This window comes from Balaenoptera musculus, chromosome 15 (assembly GCF_009873245.2).
Source record: "Balaenoptera musculus isolate JJ_BM4_2016_0621 chromosome 15, mBalMus1.pri.v3, whole genome shotgun sequence".
NCBI lineage: Eukaryota > Metazoa > Chordata > Mammalia > Artiodactyla > Balaenopteridae > Balaenoptera > Balaenoptera musculus.
This window is the reverse complement of record NC_045799.1, coordinates 14,008,931-14,025,628: the sequence shown is the minus strand read 5'-3', so window position 1 is coordinate 14,025,628 and position 16,698 is coordinate 14,008,931. Positions and strand designations below refer to the sequence as shown.

The 16,698-nt window shown below is 44.4% G+C and overlaps 1 protein-coding gene and 1 non-coding gene across 2 annotated transcripts in view; one reads left to right on the top strand and one right to left on the bottom strand.

The window, feature by feature from the left end:
• Positions 1-320: 320 nt before the first annotated feature.
• Positions 321-424, bottom strand: LOC118882151. Its single transcript, XR_005016702.1, has one exon. It is a non-coding gene; the product is annotated as a U6 spliceosomal RNA (small nuclear RNA).
• A 3,670-nt stretch (positions 425-4,094) lies between these two features.
• The window catches only part of EYA2 (EYA transcriptional coactivator and phosphatase 2), a 259,292-nt gene continuing 246,688 nt past the window's right edge, over positions 4,095-16,698 (top strand). Inside the window, exon 1 of the mRNA XM_036827587.1 lies at positions 4,095-4,174. The gene's annotated coding sequence lies outside the window, so the exon portion shown is untranslated. The remainder of the gene's footprint in view (positions 4,175-16,698) is intronic.

Below are 16,698 nucleotides of genomic sequence, written 5' to 3'. Positions count from 1 at the left end.
TTGGACTTCTCAGGCCAAACTGGGGTTGCTGTCTCATTTATAAGCCAGGGCAACAAGGGTGATTCCAGGTGGATGGGTTAAAAATGGAAAATATGAGCTCTTCAACAGAGCCTGGGATTTTTAGCCTCTGTTTTCCATATGGTGATTCTATATATGCTTGCTTTTTTTTTTTTTTGGCCATGCAGCAAGGCTTGTGGGATCCTAGTTCCCCAACCAGGCATTGAACCCGGGCCCTCCGCAGCAAAAGTGCAGAGTCCTAACCACTGGATTGCTAGGGAATTCCCTATGCTTGCTTTTTTTCCTTTTTAATTGATCTGTATAAAAACGTGAAATGCTTCACAAATTTGCATGTCATCCTTGCTGAGGGGCCATGCTAATCTCCATATCATTCCAATTTTAGTATATGTGCTGCCAAAGCAAGCACAATATGCTTATTTTTGAATACAAGAAAGTTTGAAAGCCACTGATGTAATTGATCACATTTTCCTCTTTGCATTGGCTGCCAGGAAGCTCAGCATCTAATTCTCAGTCCACCACTAACAAGTGCTCAGGGCCTCCTAGCCTACATATTTATGAGAATCTCACCCTTGACTTTCTTTTCTTTCCCTCCCCATGTTTCCCCTTCACCTGCTTTTCTTGTTTTCTCATTCTGCTGCCACATGTATGTTTTTGCATGCAAACTCAAATCCTTTGTGGAAAGAGCCAAGGTTTAAATGAGTGCATTAAAACAAAAAGGAATACTTTTTCTGTAGAGGAGGTTTTTGCAGATGGGAAAGGAATGTGTATAGAAATAAGGCATAATTTGGCATGGAGAGTACACATGTGTGTTTGTAGGATATGTATATACATGTTGGAAACGTTGTGAAGTTTGTCGTTTTGAAAGTTAAGCTGGTCTTCTGGCTTCAGGGGACATTTATACTTGGAAGACTCCAGGGGGAAAAAAAAAAGTGTTTTACTCCAGGGCAGACGTGCCTGTGGTCTACACTCCAAAGAATCTGCTTTATGGTTTAGCATTTTCAGATTTTGTCTGGGGTTATTTTTCTGGTCATTATAAAATGAGGACAAATACTTATTAAGAAGAAATCAAGGGAAAGAGGGACAGGAAGGGGGTGCTCTTGCACAGGAAGGGGGCTGGATTTTAAGTGATCTTGAGTAAGAAGTGGGAGCCTTAAGTCTTATCTGAGTTTCTATCTCATCTGCTGCAAATCTGTGGTCAAGTCCTTTTTCTCCCAAACATGGAGACTCTCACCCTCCACTGCACACTTGGAATCACCGGGAGCTTTAAAAAAAATCCTGATGCCGCAGTCCCTTCCCCAGAGAGTCTGGTTTAATTGGTCTGGGGTAGGGCCTCCGCATGGGGATTTTTAAAAGCTCCCCTGGAGATTCTAATGTGCAAGCCAGGGTTGAGACCACTGCCCTAAGAGAAAGAAAAAAATAAAATTAATAAGCACCTGCCTCCTGTTTATCTCTCAGGGGGCCGTGGGGTGTGGCTGCGATTTATGAGATAATGGGCCAGATTCTGGTGAAGGAGTGAGAGGGCTTGAAGGAAACAGATTAACCCTTTGTATTCCATAGAGTACTCTTGGTTAATAAGTGTTTGTCAACGTTTTGCCCATGATCTGCAAGAAGAAACACATTTCACATCCTGACCCAGTACACACACACACAGAGTCTTACTCTGATTTCATGCAATTCACTTGGTGTTTTCTATTCCAGTCTATTCCATTATTTTCCTTTAGAAAAAAAAAGCCTGCTTACTGCCACTGTTTAAACAATATTCTATGAAGGCTCATGGGCCCAGATAAATTAAACACCTCTGGAGAGCATTAAGATGGTCAGTTTATAATGACTGAGAGCTTTTTGCAAAGCTGCTATGGGAAGTGAAGTTTGTACAGTTGAGCAATTGCTTATGCCAGCTACAGTTACAGTAGAAAGTGTTTCAGGAGCATGATCTCAGCAAACTGTCCCGATAATAATACAAGATGGGTACTGTTATCTCCAGTTTAGAGATGAGAAAGTCAACGCTAAGTACGTACTTATGTCCTGCAGCTAGGAAGCAGAAGAGTTATCTTCATCCAGGAGCAGCAGATCTAACCTCACCCTCCTTGTGGGAGGAGAATAAGTGTGCTCACTGAATACATTTGCTTGCCTGAAGTTTGGGGAGCAAAAGGGGATGGAATAAGCTTTGACCAGAGGTGGCTCCCAGTAGAGCGGGGCCTGCTGTTTATACAACTTGGGGGTATTATTTAAGAAAAAGAATACGAAATTATGAGTCCGAAATTAGGTACAAAATGAATAGTTCTTTGAATTAAGAAATCACAACAAATGCATATTTTAAGAAGCTGAAAAATACCACAGATTCCCAACTCAACTTCCCCTCAGCTGGATCCCCAAAATGCCAGCGACCACTCCCATACCACCCTACTCAAGGTCAAGTGCTCCAGTGGGGAATCAGAGTGGAGAGTGATGGTGGTCTCTGCTGGTTGCCACTAACTATGGAAAGCAAACGACTTTTGTAAATTCTACATGAACAAGTGACCCCGTGAATGCATTTCTAGGTCCCTGTCAGGGCCTTAGAAAGAGACACGTCAAGTGAGGGGCCCAGGAGCTTAAGTTTCACTGGCTTCCCAGTAACCCCACAAGTGGAGTTGAAGGCTCTATATTATATCTCTAGAGCAAGGGCTTTGGAGACAGCTGTACCTGAACTTCAGCCCTGGCTCAGACACTTTCTGCCTTCTTTGAGCTAAGACTTGACCATTTGTAAAAACGGGCATGCTGGCAGCATCTACCTTCCAGTCTCTTTGGGGGACCAGAGGAGATAAGAAGGGTCCCGCAAACTGGATGGGCTTAGAGCAGCCAGATTTAGCAAAGAAAAATATAGGACATCCAGTTAAACTGAAATTTCAGAGAAAAGTGAATACTTTTTTAGTTTAAGTATGTATCACCTAGGACATACTTATTCTAAAAGTTATTCCTTGTTTTTCTGTAATTCACATTTATCTGGGCACCCTGTATTTCTTGAGCTTAACAAATGGCAGTGGTTGACACTGTTTTCGGACTGACGCATCCGAGTGTTCCATAACAGGGCTTCATAAATATTAGAAAGTGCGTGAGAGGGAGAAACATGCTGCATAGACTCTGTTCATAACAGTTTATTATGGGGAAGACTGAAACAGGTGGACAGGAGAGGATGAAGCAAGTGGGGTGCCTTAATTTGAGGGTATGTGTGGAGGGGGTTATACCACTGACTTTGGGTAAGCCAATTAAGTTCTTGGGACTTCAGTTTCCCCTACCTGTAAAATGGGTGAAAGGAGATTCTTGAACTCTCCTCCTGCAGATATAACCAGAAATGGCACTTTCTCATCATACAAATGTCACCTCCTCAGAGAGGTCCTCCCTGACTGCTCCAGCCAAGATTACTGTTCCCTTGCCCCAGAACGTAATTTTTCCCCCTCCATAATAATGATAACTTTCTGAAGTTGTCTTGATTCTTTACTTGATTGTTTGTTTACGGTCTGTCTCCCCATGTGAGAATAAGTTCCGGGAAGGCACAAAACTAGTCTGTCTTGTTCTAGCTGAATCTCCGAGGAGCTAGCTGTACCTGGCGCAGTAGATATTCCATATATGTTGAATGAATGAATGAATGAATAGGTGGCTGAATGAATGAATTCAGTGTCACCCTTGAGGTCCCTTCCAAGCAGTCTTTCTCTTCTCGGGGGCCATGCCTGGGTTGCAGAGGGAGGAGGTGTGGGTGTCGGTGGGTGGGGAGGAGGCTGGGCCCTCGCCTCCTCTAGGACCGGCTGGAGCTAGCGCGTCCGGCTGGGCGGCAGGCGCAGAGAACAGCGCGGAGGCAGCTGCAGGGCCGGAGCGCCGCGCCGCGCGTCCAGCCGCCGGGGGTGTGCGCCCGCGCAGCCCGGCGTCGCGCCTCGGCGCCCCCACGCGCCCACGCCGCGGCGCGGGGACCCGGGCGGGGGCAGAGGGAGGGCCCGGCCGAGGGAGGGGAAGGGGCCGGTCCTCCACGCGCAGGCAGCGGCCGCGGCAGCCCAGGAGGCGGAGGCAACGGCGGCAGCGGAGGTAGCAACGTGCCCGCCGCAGTCAGCCCCGCCGCGTCCGACCCGCGCCCGCCCGGCCGCCGGCACCGCACCGCGCCGGGGCGCCCTCTCCACTGCGCGCGGTGAGTACCAGCCGCGGCGCCCAGCCCGGGCCGCCCGCCGCGATTCGCCGGGCCGGGGTTGACCCGAACCCCCTGGCCTGGGGCGTCTCTCCCGCACTCGGCCAGCCGGGGCCTCCGCAGCTGTCGGGGCGCCCGGGGCTCCCAGGGCGCCTCAGGCACAAGGGCAGCGGGGACAGCGGGCAGATCCTGTCTCGGGAAAGTCTGTCCTGGGCTCCAGGCCTCAGTTTCCCCGTGCGCCCAGGAGGCGACGACCCTGAAATTTGCACCCCCGCGCGCGGGACAAGTGCATAGAGCGCAGGCGGTGTAGACTCGCCTGGGTCCTCCGCGTTTGGTTCGTTTTATGGCCCGGGTGGCTCGCGATGAGGGGCGCTCCCCTAACCGGACCAAGAGGCGCCGGGAGCCAAACTCACGCCCTCGGGCGCTGGTTATGGGGTAACGGTGGAGCAAATGGCTGGAATTCCCGGGATGGGGCTGGAATGGCCCACTGAGCCTTTTTTCTAGCTGCATTTCTTTTTTTAAAGTCCGTTTGCGCTTGGCCCGCGCTGGTCCAGCTCTCCCGGCTTTGTACCGGAACCCGCGTCCTGGCGCTGGCTGAAGTTGGAGTTGAAACTTGGAACATCAAAAGGATGTTTAGAAGGAAGCGAGGGTTTTGTTGTAATGGGACAAAGCGGAGAATTGAATGGTTTTTTAGCCTTGCAGCCTGGAGGTTAAACGGCCGTACTGGCCCTTAAATATATTCCCTGCCCCCAAGCAAATAGGTTATAAACTCAAGGAATATTAGGACAGCTTGACAGGGCAAAACATTCGCATCACAAAATCCTCAGTGCGCAAAATCCTCAGCTGCTGAAAGTGAAGCGCTCTGACGGGTAAGGGGTTCCTACTTCCCCTAAACGAAGCCTCGCCTGGGCTAAGAGTTGACAGCGAGCGTACGCGTTGCTGCGTTGCGAATGCTCTTTAAAAAGCAAGACTGATGCCGCGGTTTTGATGGATACCGTTTTCTTTTCTCCCCCCTTTCCCCGAAATGCAACGTAATCTTCAGAATTACTTTTATATATGTATACATAAGGTTGAGGTAGATATAAATCACCCGTGGTGGAGGTACTTTTTAATTACGAGGTGCAGTGAAATGAGTGAACATCGGAGTTGGGTGTTGTGGGCAAGTCAGAGCGGAGGTATAATGATTTACAAACATCAGGTGAGAATCTGAGTGCTGAATTGGGTTTGAGTTAGGGAGCTCCCTTCCAAAGGAAATTATAACCAGCGGACAATTGTGTTTCAAACCGAATCTGTTAATTTCGCGAGCTCTGCCTTGCTTGAGTAAAATTTCTACTAGCAGAGTATGAGCTTAGTAGCCGCTTTACCAGCCTATGGCCCTTTTGGGGGCGGGGGGAGAGAAGGAGGACCTCCTTTTTAAAATAATGTTTGTGAAAAAATCTTTCAGGCAACTTTACCCAAGAAAGTTTCTTTTTTTTTTTTTTTTTTTTCTTTTCTCTCCCCATCACCTTAAGCATCTTAAACTTTATACTTCTTTGCATTTAGACATCCTCAGACTAGGAAAAGTTAATAAGTAATTTATATAACAAATGGTGACCGTTTGAATCTTGCTTTAGAGTAAGCATAAAATCACATTTGTATTCCAGGTCTCCTCGCCTTTTGAGGAAATTCTAAATTTTGCGATTTCGACCCAGGTGGCTAGATCTGAAAGGACTTGAACTTTTAAAAAAGCAGTTCATGTGTCCCATACCAAGTTAGTTAGTAGCTCCATTCTTATAACTTTAGCTTCACGATATGATTAACTATTTTACCTGAAAGGTCTTGGCATTTTTCCTGTCTTGAAATAGCTCACCTAGTATAGTGGCCGCGTGTATGAGAATATTCTATAAACACATACATCTTTCCTAATATGAAATAACTAAAGGAAATACAACAAAATGTCGTTATCCCAATATTTTGAGATTTAAAAAAAACATGATTTAATCACTGGAGTTTTAGAATCTTCTTTTTATGCCTTTTGTGTTGTATTAAACACATCATAAAGAAATATGATTTGTTGACTTGTTATAGGATTACCATTTGGCAAAAACACCCAAGACATGCTGTTTCAAATAGGCGGTATTACTTCTGGTTTAAATTGTATGTAAGAGATCACAAGCCTTGTTCCAGACGGATAAATTGATAAAATGCTAGCTGCTGTTGGGAAAGCAAAATAGTCCTCGGCAAAAAAAAAAAAAAAAGGCAATGTAGCTAAGTATATTTTGAATTAGGTTGAGCTGGCTACTGAGACCCCGGGCAGTTTGAAAAAAGGTATCCACAATCCAGGCACGTCCACTTTAAGACGTTTTGGGTTCCCCCAGGACAAGAAGACTCCTTTCCCACAAAGAAGAAACCGTTTCCTTATTTTTTCAGTTACTTTTCCAAAGATAACTTGTGTCAGGCGCAGGAGACCAGAGTTATGCCGAAAGCCAACCTAACCAGCTCTGAAACGAGGACTCATTCTTACTCCTTCCACCAGATGTTTTCTAGGTGTCCTCAGCTGGAATGCCCAGTTTGAAACTAATTAGGCCAGCAATAAACTCCTTGTACAATAAAATCGCAGGCCGTGATGGTGCATTAGTGGGGTTCCTAGCAGCTCATGACAGATGCCTCTCTCTCTCTCTCTCTCGGCAGAAAGAGCCCATGGCTGTCAGGAAAAAATGAAGGGAGTGGAGGTATCTTGCTTAGATTTTTGCCTGGCCCTCAATATCCAAGCACACCACACACAGCGCATTATCTTCTCCAAGGAGATGCATTGTAACAGGCGTTGAGTTTTGTCTTTGTGGGACAGGCCTGCTTAGCATAAAAATGCTTGGGGAAGAAGTAAAACCATAAGTATTAGGCAGTGGCCACAGGTCTGAGGTGTAGTGTTGAGTGTTGGAGTGTTGAGCGTGTGTGGGTGTAGACTGGGTGCAAAGGCTTCCTCTCCACTAGGCACAGGTAAAATGCAAGGCTCTCCGGCCTGACATCAGCTCCTTCTGGGAGAGGATAACTTTCTCCCCCTAAGATTTTTTACCCCGTTCTCCTGATGTAGTTCTCCTTATCTGGGGGGTTTGTGGAGGTGAAGTGGCTGGTTATTCAGTTACCTCCAAAGGCTGAACCTTCTGACTCTTGCCAAGACTGGGTTTTGTTGATGGAAGGAAACTTTTTTTCCTAGCTATCTGCTCTGAAAAAGGAGTCGGTGGACTTGGATCAAAAGGAATCTCTTTACAGAGAATTAACCCCAGAGTTGAGAAAACATGGCCTGTTGACAGAAAACACACACATACATTCACTCTCCCCACAAGGCCTTGCTCACTCCCCATCTTCCTCCCTGACCCCCCATCCCCCAGTGTCATAACAGCCTTCGGAAGGGCCCACTTTTTGTCCCCCTACCGTTTGTGGCTGTTCAAACAGTCCCAAACATACAAAACAAAAAGAAGGCTCCGGTAGGGAAACAATTAGCAGAGAATTAGCTGGAGACAATGCTTCATCTTCCTATTTGAAGATCGTAACTGGCCTAATGGTGTTTAACTAACACCTCTTCTAATCCGAGGATAAACCCCCTCAATCAGGTGACAAATACTTGAAATGACTGTCTCAGACCCACTGCCTTGCTGTAAAGGAATCAGAGGGGCCAGGACTAGTTCTTTGTTGCGTGTGATTTAAAATCAGTTTCAAGATATGAGAGTACCTGCCAGGTAGATTGAGAGGAAGAGGACGAAGAAAGCCACAGGCTTTAAATTTTTTTTTTTTTTTGGCTGCTTTTTTTTCTTTCTTTTTGCTCACTTTCATTCTGTTGGTGCCTTTGCCATGTCTCTCTGCTTAAATTATATCCGTGTATTTAATAATGATGAAAAATAGCTGAGCATTTACATGCCAGGCCTGAAATTAGCTCTTGACGTGTATTTTCAGGATGGCTCGCACAACAACATTTTGAGTTAGGTATCGCTATTATTTTTTTTTTTTACTATTACTATTATTATTTTCCCAACTTTGTTAACAAAGAAACTGAGTCACAAGTCAAATGACTTACAAGAGGCTGAAGAGTGAGTGAGGCCAGAATCTAGGCCTTTAGCCCTCTGCCGACGGGGCTATGAAAACCTTGCCTCAGAGAACATTTCTGCTCTCGTTTCCCTTGGAGAGAGATGCTGTATTTGGATAGTTTTAAATGCGCTGAACACGATTATTTTCTGACTCTACCCTGATGTTTTTTGCTGTTGTCTTAGACGGCAGAAAAATCGTATTAAGTATTTAGAAAACACAAATCTGGACTCTGGTGAGTCATGATATTTAGAAAGTTGTACATGGTTATGTAAAGGGAAAAGAAAACGACTATTTACAAGGGCTAATTTGATTTGTTCCTTCAATACTATAACGCCACCCATTTTAGTTCCTAAAAAGAGTCAATAAATTTACCGGCAGTGGCAAGGCCCTAAAATGTTACGGTAGGCTGTCCAAATCCAGTTTACCGGAAGGTGCTGGATCGCTATGGGTGGGTTGTTGCTTGGGGGTTAGATTATAAACATTTGGAGAGCAAAGAATAATTTGGAACAGGTGGTCCCAAGAGTCAGGTAACTGGAACGATTTATCTTTGCCACTTTGAAGGTTAGGGGAGACTGGAGGTTGCCTGAATCTGGGACAGGCGGCCCGAGGGTCGGGGAGGGCTGGGAGGGCCCCCACTTTGGGATGAAGCCTAGAGGGATGGATGAGGGCGTCTCTGCACACAGACCCAGGTCTGTAGAAAGCAGGGCTTCGTCATTCCTGTCATCACCCATCTGATGATACTAGTGAGGGCGCAGATGTAGCTGCTGGTGCTGTTTTGCAAAGGCTGCCTCTGCCTTCGTATGTATGCAGAAATTTAAAACAGGAGCTCAGAGAAACAGACAGCCAAGGGAGACAGGTTTACTTCTCACCAGTTTTGAGAATGTGCACATGGCCGATTGTCTTTGCCCCGTAATGTCCATTTAGACATATTTTAAAATGAACCAAGGATTTAAAAGGGGCCAGAAATTATTTTGTCACTTAGTCTCCACAGTAGTGTGTCAATAACGTGAAAACGGGTTGTGATTTCAATGGCACTGGATTTTTTTCCCCCTCTGGTTTCCTTTTGAAGATCTAGTAAAGTTAGATTTTAAAAATCTGTGCATTCCCAGATTTAACATATCCGTACATATCTACTCACAATCATTCTGAGGAGAATTGTCAGCTCTCTATGATTTTAACTAAAGGAAAAAATGATAAAATCGACATTTTTCCCCCCAAAGAATGAGGAACTGGAGGGTTTGACTACTGTCTGAAGACAGCAACTTACTTTTGTCTCGCATCAGCTGAATCTGTTAGCTCCCCTTTCTTTTCTGTTCATCTCCCAAGAATGGTCTTTCATAACTGAAATGTACAGTATATTAGCCAAAAGATGTTTTAATTTTGCAAAGAAAAATCATGCCAGAGACGGCCGAGTCTGTTTCAACCATTATTGTTTCTGTAGCATGCATACTTTGGGTTTCATGGTAAGATGTGGTTTGCCAAGAAAGAAAATTACAGCAAGAAACTATGTTGAAAACATATACACTTCTGACTGAGAAATGGGAAAAACACGGAAAAATTCCACACGGTAATTGCTTTAACGTGAGTTTTAAATGTCATTGTTTGACTTATGTCAAAAAGTCCCTCTTAGCTAATTCTCACATATGCTGTTACCAAATATCTCACCTTAAAAATGGCAAATGTGGGGCTTAACTCTGATGATCTTGAGGCTTTCAGAGATAGCCGTAGTCGTAGTGGAAACATTCCAAATTTTTAGATTGTGCAGGCTGAGTTTTTTTTTAAGGTTACTTAGATATCGATTTTATTTTCTTGACCCAAAATAAGAAAACACGGGGAATTCTCAAAAGCTTTTTACAGGCTGCTATTATGAGAAGAGAAGCCAAACCAACATGTATTAGGTCATGAGTTTGAAGTGCATAAATAAGCCCTTGAAGGTCACCAAAACAGGGCGAAAACCACCAGTTCTCCTCACCTCGGCCAAGTCAAATTCCTGCCTGTTTGACGTGTTTGATTCAAGTGGACACAGAAAGGGGGTTTCTGAGTCCACGGTTGAAAGATCTCGATTTGATTTGGGTTCCAAAGATGTTCTTGGGGTAAAGCGAGATGGGAGGGCTGGAATTCCCATCTCCTTCGGATCACTCCCTCTCAGGCTCCACTGAAAAAGCAGGTTCCGGGGCACCCCTTCCTCCAAAGGAGATGTTTCTTTCCTGTTGTTTGGATATGCAGAAGCCAAAGGTCAAAAATGGCTTGCATTCCTTCTGGTCAATTTCTTCACCTCCCATCCCCTTCCTGTAGTAACTTAGTGGTTAAGGTGTTAGTAGTTTCCAGAACAATTTTTTTGTTCCTGGGAACACATATGTGTTTTTCTGGCATGTGGGGTGCAACGTGTAAGTACAAACTTTTAGGTCTTCGTTAATGGGCAGCTCCCCGAAATGCGGAGAATGTCCGCTGCATCCCCGAGTTTGGTATCAACCCCAGTGCTGATGGAAATTCCACGCAGGGAGGAAACCTCCTCATAGGAAAGACAGAAAGGGTATCGCTGCAAAAAAGATTGTTTCCTTTTGTGGGCGTGTATTATTTGCACGTATGGGGACTTTTGTTTCACGGTGTTCTAGAAACACTTGTCTCCCCAGCAAAGGTCTGAATGCCCTTCCCAGTTGGGAAGGGGGTGGGGGGGGGAGGAGCACAGGGGGCAGATTCCTGCACCTCTGGCCTTTTGTGCGACTGGTACAGTAGAGGGAAGCGGTGACTCGCGGCTTGGAAGGTGTCATGTGGCATAACAAGTTGTGACTTGCCGCTTGTGTTGTAAACAAAGTTTTGGCCCCATCCAGCCGTGAAAAAGAATGGAGCCGAGAAGATTATTCACCTCCGGTCTGTGACGGGCCACCGGGGCTCTCTGGTGTTCTCCTCATGCTAAAGAGACCATACTCCCCGGAGACTTTAATTTTGGAGTGTGGAGGGAAGGGGGGTGGGAGGGAGAAAGAATGTCTTAAACACAGCAAATGTCTGAAACGCTCCGAATGTCTTCAGCATTGCTCTGGCACCCACAAGAAAGACAAAGTGATAAAAGGACACAGAAGCAGGCTTTTGGGGGGATGGGGGGGGTGAGCAGAGAGATGAGGGGACTTGCTAGTGGTTTGATCTAGAGTGGAGAGTTTTCTGACACCTCGGGAGCTCTGGAATGCCTTGCTGAGTGTCTTTAGGAAACTGATTTGGAAATGTCTTTCCCTGCAGCTTTGCTGGCGTATCTTTGTGCCTATTTTTAGTGAATTGTTTTTTTTGTTTTGTTTTTTAAAAAGAAACAAGGTTTGTTTGAGAATAACGAGTGACCCATAGTTATTGAACACTTATTACGTGCCAGGCACTGTGCAAAGCAAACACTTATATTTCTGACTCCAAATAGCCTTAGATGGAATGTGCTATTATTATCACCCCTATTTTACAGATGCGAAAATTGAATCTCATGGAGAAGTAAGTCGTCCAAGGTTATATGGCTCATGTCAGAACCAGGATTGAACCCAGTTTTGATTCCTAACCACTAGGATATCCAGCCTCCACGCCCACCCCACCCCACGCGTGCTCATGTAACGAGAGCTACGTTTTCTCTACATGTCTGCCCTGGAGAGCTAGATTGTAAAGTCAGTCTCCAATCGTTTTGCTTGGAGGATATTAAGTGATGGTCAGGTATAAAAGTTGGGTTCAAAATAAGAGACATCACCTGATTCTCACAGAACCTTGAGCCTGTCCTTGCAGAATAACTAAAGTTTAGAGTTGAAATCTGTTGAAATGATGGCTGCATCGCTGCAGCTGGCCGGTCTAAGCTATTGTCTGTGGCCCCTTCTGTGCTAGCAGAGTTGAGTAGTTACTATAGGGACTGCATGGCCTTCTATAGAATGTTTGCTGACCCCTGAGCTATTGCAATCTGACAAGACAGATTTTGTTGACAGGAAGATCATGCGCTTGGGACATTACATATACCATTCCACTGATTTATTATTTATTGAGTGCCTCCTACGTGCCTCACGTGTTGCATGGTGATGGGGGAAAGTTCCAAATGCATTCATTCTTTCCCTCATTTACTCAGCATTATTTACTGAGCTGTGTTCTAGGCATTGGGCTAATTGCGACCCAAAGGCAAGAAGGACCCGATCTGTCACCTCTGATGGCAGGATCCCAGGGTGTTTTCACCAATAGCACCCTGCCTCTTCTTTCCCCTTGAGGTTTCAGGGGGCAGAGATAAGACTTCTTGAGATTTCTAATATTCAAGCAGAAGGATGGAGAGAAAGACCCAACTTTGCAGACTCTTATTCAAAGAAGCCATGCCCAACTTGATAAGAGCAGTACACTGGCTTCTGTGACTAGTGTCGGACAATGCCCATGGCCAACTGTGTCGGACAATGCCCATGGCTTACTCCCTGCCTCAGACAGACAATGACCTTCTGCTTCCCTTAAGAGGTGGTGGGGAGAACAGGTAGGAAAAGGGAGAATCTTTCCAAATTCAAGCCTTGGCTCTGACACAGCCTAGAGATTAAGAGCATGAATCTCTAAGATTTGTGAGCCAGGAGCCAGGCTGCTTGGGTTCAAATCCTTGCTCAGCATTAACCAACTATTTAGTTTTGGGCAAGCTACCTAACTTTTATGTGCCTTGGTTTCTTCACCTGTAATACAGGGTGGTTATCATGGAGATCAAGCTAATAAATATAAAGTGTTTGCAGTAGTACATGGCAAATAGTACGAGCTATATCAGAGTCAGCTACAGTATTATTGTTATTATTATTATTATTTAAGGTTAAATGTATTATTTACAAGCTTACATGATCCTAAGCTCTCTGAGTCTCAGTTTCCCCTCTGTAAAATGGGGATGATGATAATAATGACAATAATAACTGCTTCAAAAGGCCATTGTGACAATTTAAATGAGGCAGTACATGTAAAACACTTTGCTTTGCTACAGTGCCTGCCCACATTGATTGCTCAGTAAGCCAGCTATTATGCTCAAGCCAGCTGTCATTACGTTTGAGGTTATAGGGAATTACATACTGGGCCAATGATGTGCCTTTAAGCTATTGGTCAATGGAGTCCTTTTTCAGCATCAAGAGAATGTAGGGCAGTGGTTAATAACACAGACCCTGAACTCAGACAGTTTGGTCTGAACTGTAAGTCCATCACTCACTAACTATGCTGTCTTGGGTTGGGGACTGAGCCCCACTCAACTTCCCAAACAGTAGAGGCAACGGTCGCTGTACGTTAGGAGGTTGTGAGGGTTAAAAGAGGTAGCAGGGTGTCTGGCACATAGTAAGCCCTCAATAAATGCTTGTATTATTATCACACCCACTCCTTGCCTCACTCCCACCCCCAGGAAAGCACTGAACATTAGTAAATTTTAATTTGAAAATAAAAGAACACATTTTAAAACTGCCAAACAGATTTAAAATTATATTCATTAAACAAAATTAAAATATTCTATTAAAGCCAGACTTTGGGCTCAGACCAAATTTTTATAACCCAAGCTTAAAGGCCAAGGAGTCCCCCAGCCACAATAGGGACATTGTGATTGAACTTGAGACTTCAACGCTGCTATTGAGTGGTCTTTGAAATGCACGCATGCTTCCCCGTTAAAATGAAACGAAAGTCGTGGGAAGAAAAAAAATGAGGTTCTTGCTCACCCCAACAAACCTTCATGAATTGAAAAAGAAAAGCAAAAGATTACTCATTTTTCTTCTGCTACCTTATCCTGCCAAAGACGCGTGGCCCCCTCCTAATCCCAGCTTTGAAAGGTACCTGCTCAGAACGTTCCAGATCTGATATGCTCTACCAGCTAAGCTAGTATAAATTCTGGTCTTCGTCAGGTTTTATAGATGGTGGTATATCAGTGAGAGCTGAGACCTGAGAGCTCAGCTGCTGGTTCAAATCCCAGCTCTGTCTCCCCTAACTATGCCTCAGTTTCCATATCATAGAACAGAGTTAAAATATCTACTGCATAGGGTTGTAGTGAGAGGATGTAAGAGTTAGCTATCCCTATTGATGGTTTTTTAAAATCATTTTTAAAAATTGAAGTTATTATACAATAATAATATAGTTAATATAGTGATATATTTAACTATATATTATAGTAATAATAATACAGTTAATTTACAATGTTGAATTGTTTCAGGTATACAGCAAAGTGATTCAGTTATACATATATATACATATATATATATATTCTTTTTCAGATTCTTTTCCATTATATGTTATTACAAGATATTGACTGTAGTTCCCTGTGCTACCTTGTGCTGTTATCTAATGAATGAAACTTCCCCAGACTTTTGGGACTTTGAAGAATTAAAGGCATACAGTTATGCCTTTATCTGAGAATTTTGAATCAAAATCATCTCAATATTCAGGGAGGGGAATTGGAGAGGGAAGAAGTGGATTTTAAAATCTCTCACAGGAGTTATGATATGCCAGACACTTTCACCAAGCTCATTTAATCCTCTCCAAAAAAAAAAAAAAAAAAAATCCCATGACATATGTGTGTTCGATTAACAAATGGGAAAACTGAGGCTTGCACAGGTCAAGTGGCTGCCCGATGACATTCCAGGTCTCTCTGACCCAAAGCACAGGCTGGTTCTACCACGTGACCTGCAGCCCTCCTAGGACAAGGGCGCAGACAATCCCAGAGACTTCTCTGTGACCCACTGACCTTTACTGACGGTCTCTTCTTACCTTTCAATAGCATCCTTCATCCTCAGTGAGCCCGTTTTAGTGGGCTTTCCATTGAGAATGAATGGACTTCTTCTAAAACAACAATGGAAAAAGGAATGGCGGTGGATCATGACATCCTTCTCTAGGTGACATTTCTTAAGAACCTCTGGCATTTCTTGCCAACCAGTGGGGGGCATGACCTCCTCCTCAGACCAGGCTGGGTCCTTGGCTGTGATGTGGGGCCCAAAGGCAGAGATGAGGGAGGTTGGGCAGCTGATGGGGAGCGCATGGAATGGACTCCCCACTCCACCACCTACCGGCTGTGTGACATTGGGCAGAGGACTCGGGCTCTCTAAGCCCCAGACTCTCCCCCAGTTCATGGGGCAGATGCCATCCATATTAGGTTTGTTAGAGAGCTTCAATACAGTGATGGATGGGAACATGGCCTGCTCATTCAGAGAGTGTCGGTTCTTACTTGCACCACCCCCAGAAGTACTCAAAGAAAAGAGTGAAAGTGAAGCTTACTTGCCTGGGGAATGTTCCTTCCTGTTCTCCAGGTAGCGGCAGTCTTAGGATTTCACATGTTCTGGAAGAATCTACTAGTCTCTGAAGGGCGATCTTCTTTTTAATGGGGGGGGGGGTGTACCCTTTCCATATTAACTTACAACATGCATGAATTTTTTTCTTTAGAGTTCTGTCTTTATCTTACTATGTGTTTGGAAAAGATATAGCAAGCATTTCAGACAAATGGTTTCACATGTTTTTAACTGCATAAGACAAAAACGGTTTAAAATCAAGTCCACCAGGTAATTATAGCAAAAGCGGCATCCGGGTATGGCAGGATTCATGAATGAAGAAAGAGAAACACGCATCTGAATATGTGAACTTTTCCCCGAGATCTCTTCATTTAAATGAAATCCTTTATTCCTAAAGCTTGTCCCTGCAAACTGCTTACAACAAATGCCTCAAATAACAGAATTTTCTACTAACCAGAATTGCAGTTCTGCGCTCAGTTTTCAGGGGAATAAAGTGAAACAGATGAGTCTGTCAAGAATGTCGGTAAAGTCATCTCAGAGCATGTGTCTGGACACATTCAGTCTGTGTCTTACGTCTTTGAAAGAGGAATGGCTGGCCTTTGGATGAATATGATGCTAATTAAAATGACCTCTGCGTGCTTACTCGATGAAAGGATCTGTTCTGATTGAGTATAGGGATCAACTGACTTATTCCTCACAACAATTCTATGAAGGAAGTCTATTACTCTTCATATTTTCAGGAGGAAAGTAAGGAACAGAGAGGTTAAGTGACTTTCTCGAGGTCACACAGCAAGTAAGGAGTAGAGCCAGGCTTTGTATGCAGATGGTTCTAGAGGTTGTCTTCATAACCCCTGCACTCCCTGCCTCCTTAACCACCATAGAAAGAATTAAAATTTCCTTCTCTTTGACCTTCACTTAACTGGACAATTAATTAGGGACAGGCATGAGAGGGAAACAAAGGGACCATCAGTCTTAATTGTAATTTTTCAGTATTTTACGAGGATGTATTGGTGTATTCTATCAGCCTCAGGTGCAGCATAATACAGAGGTTAAGAGCCAGTCTGTCCAAGTGTACTACTTACTACCCTCATGACCCTGGGTTTACTTAAGTTCTTCTAACGTCAGTTTCCCCACTTAGGAAGTGAGGATCATGAATCTACATCATCAGAGTTAACAACTATGACCTGCGTAGAAGGGCATCTGATACACATCTGATTGTCCAATACCGTTTATTACCTGTTG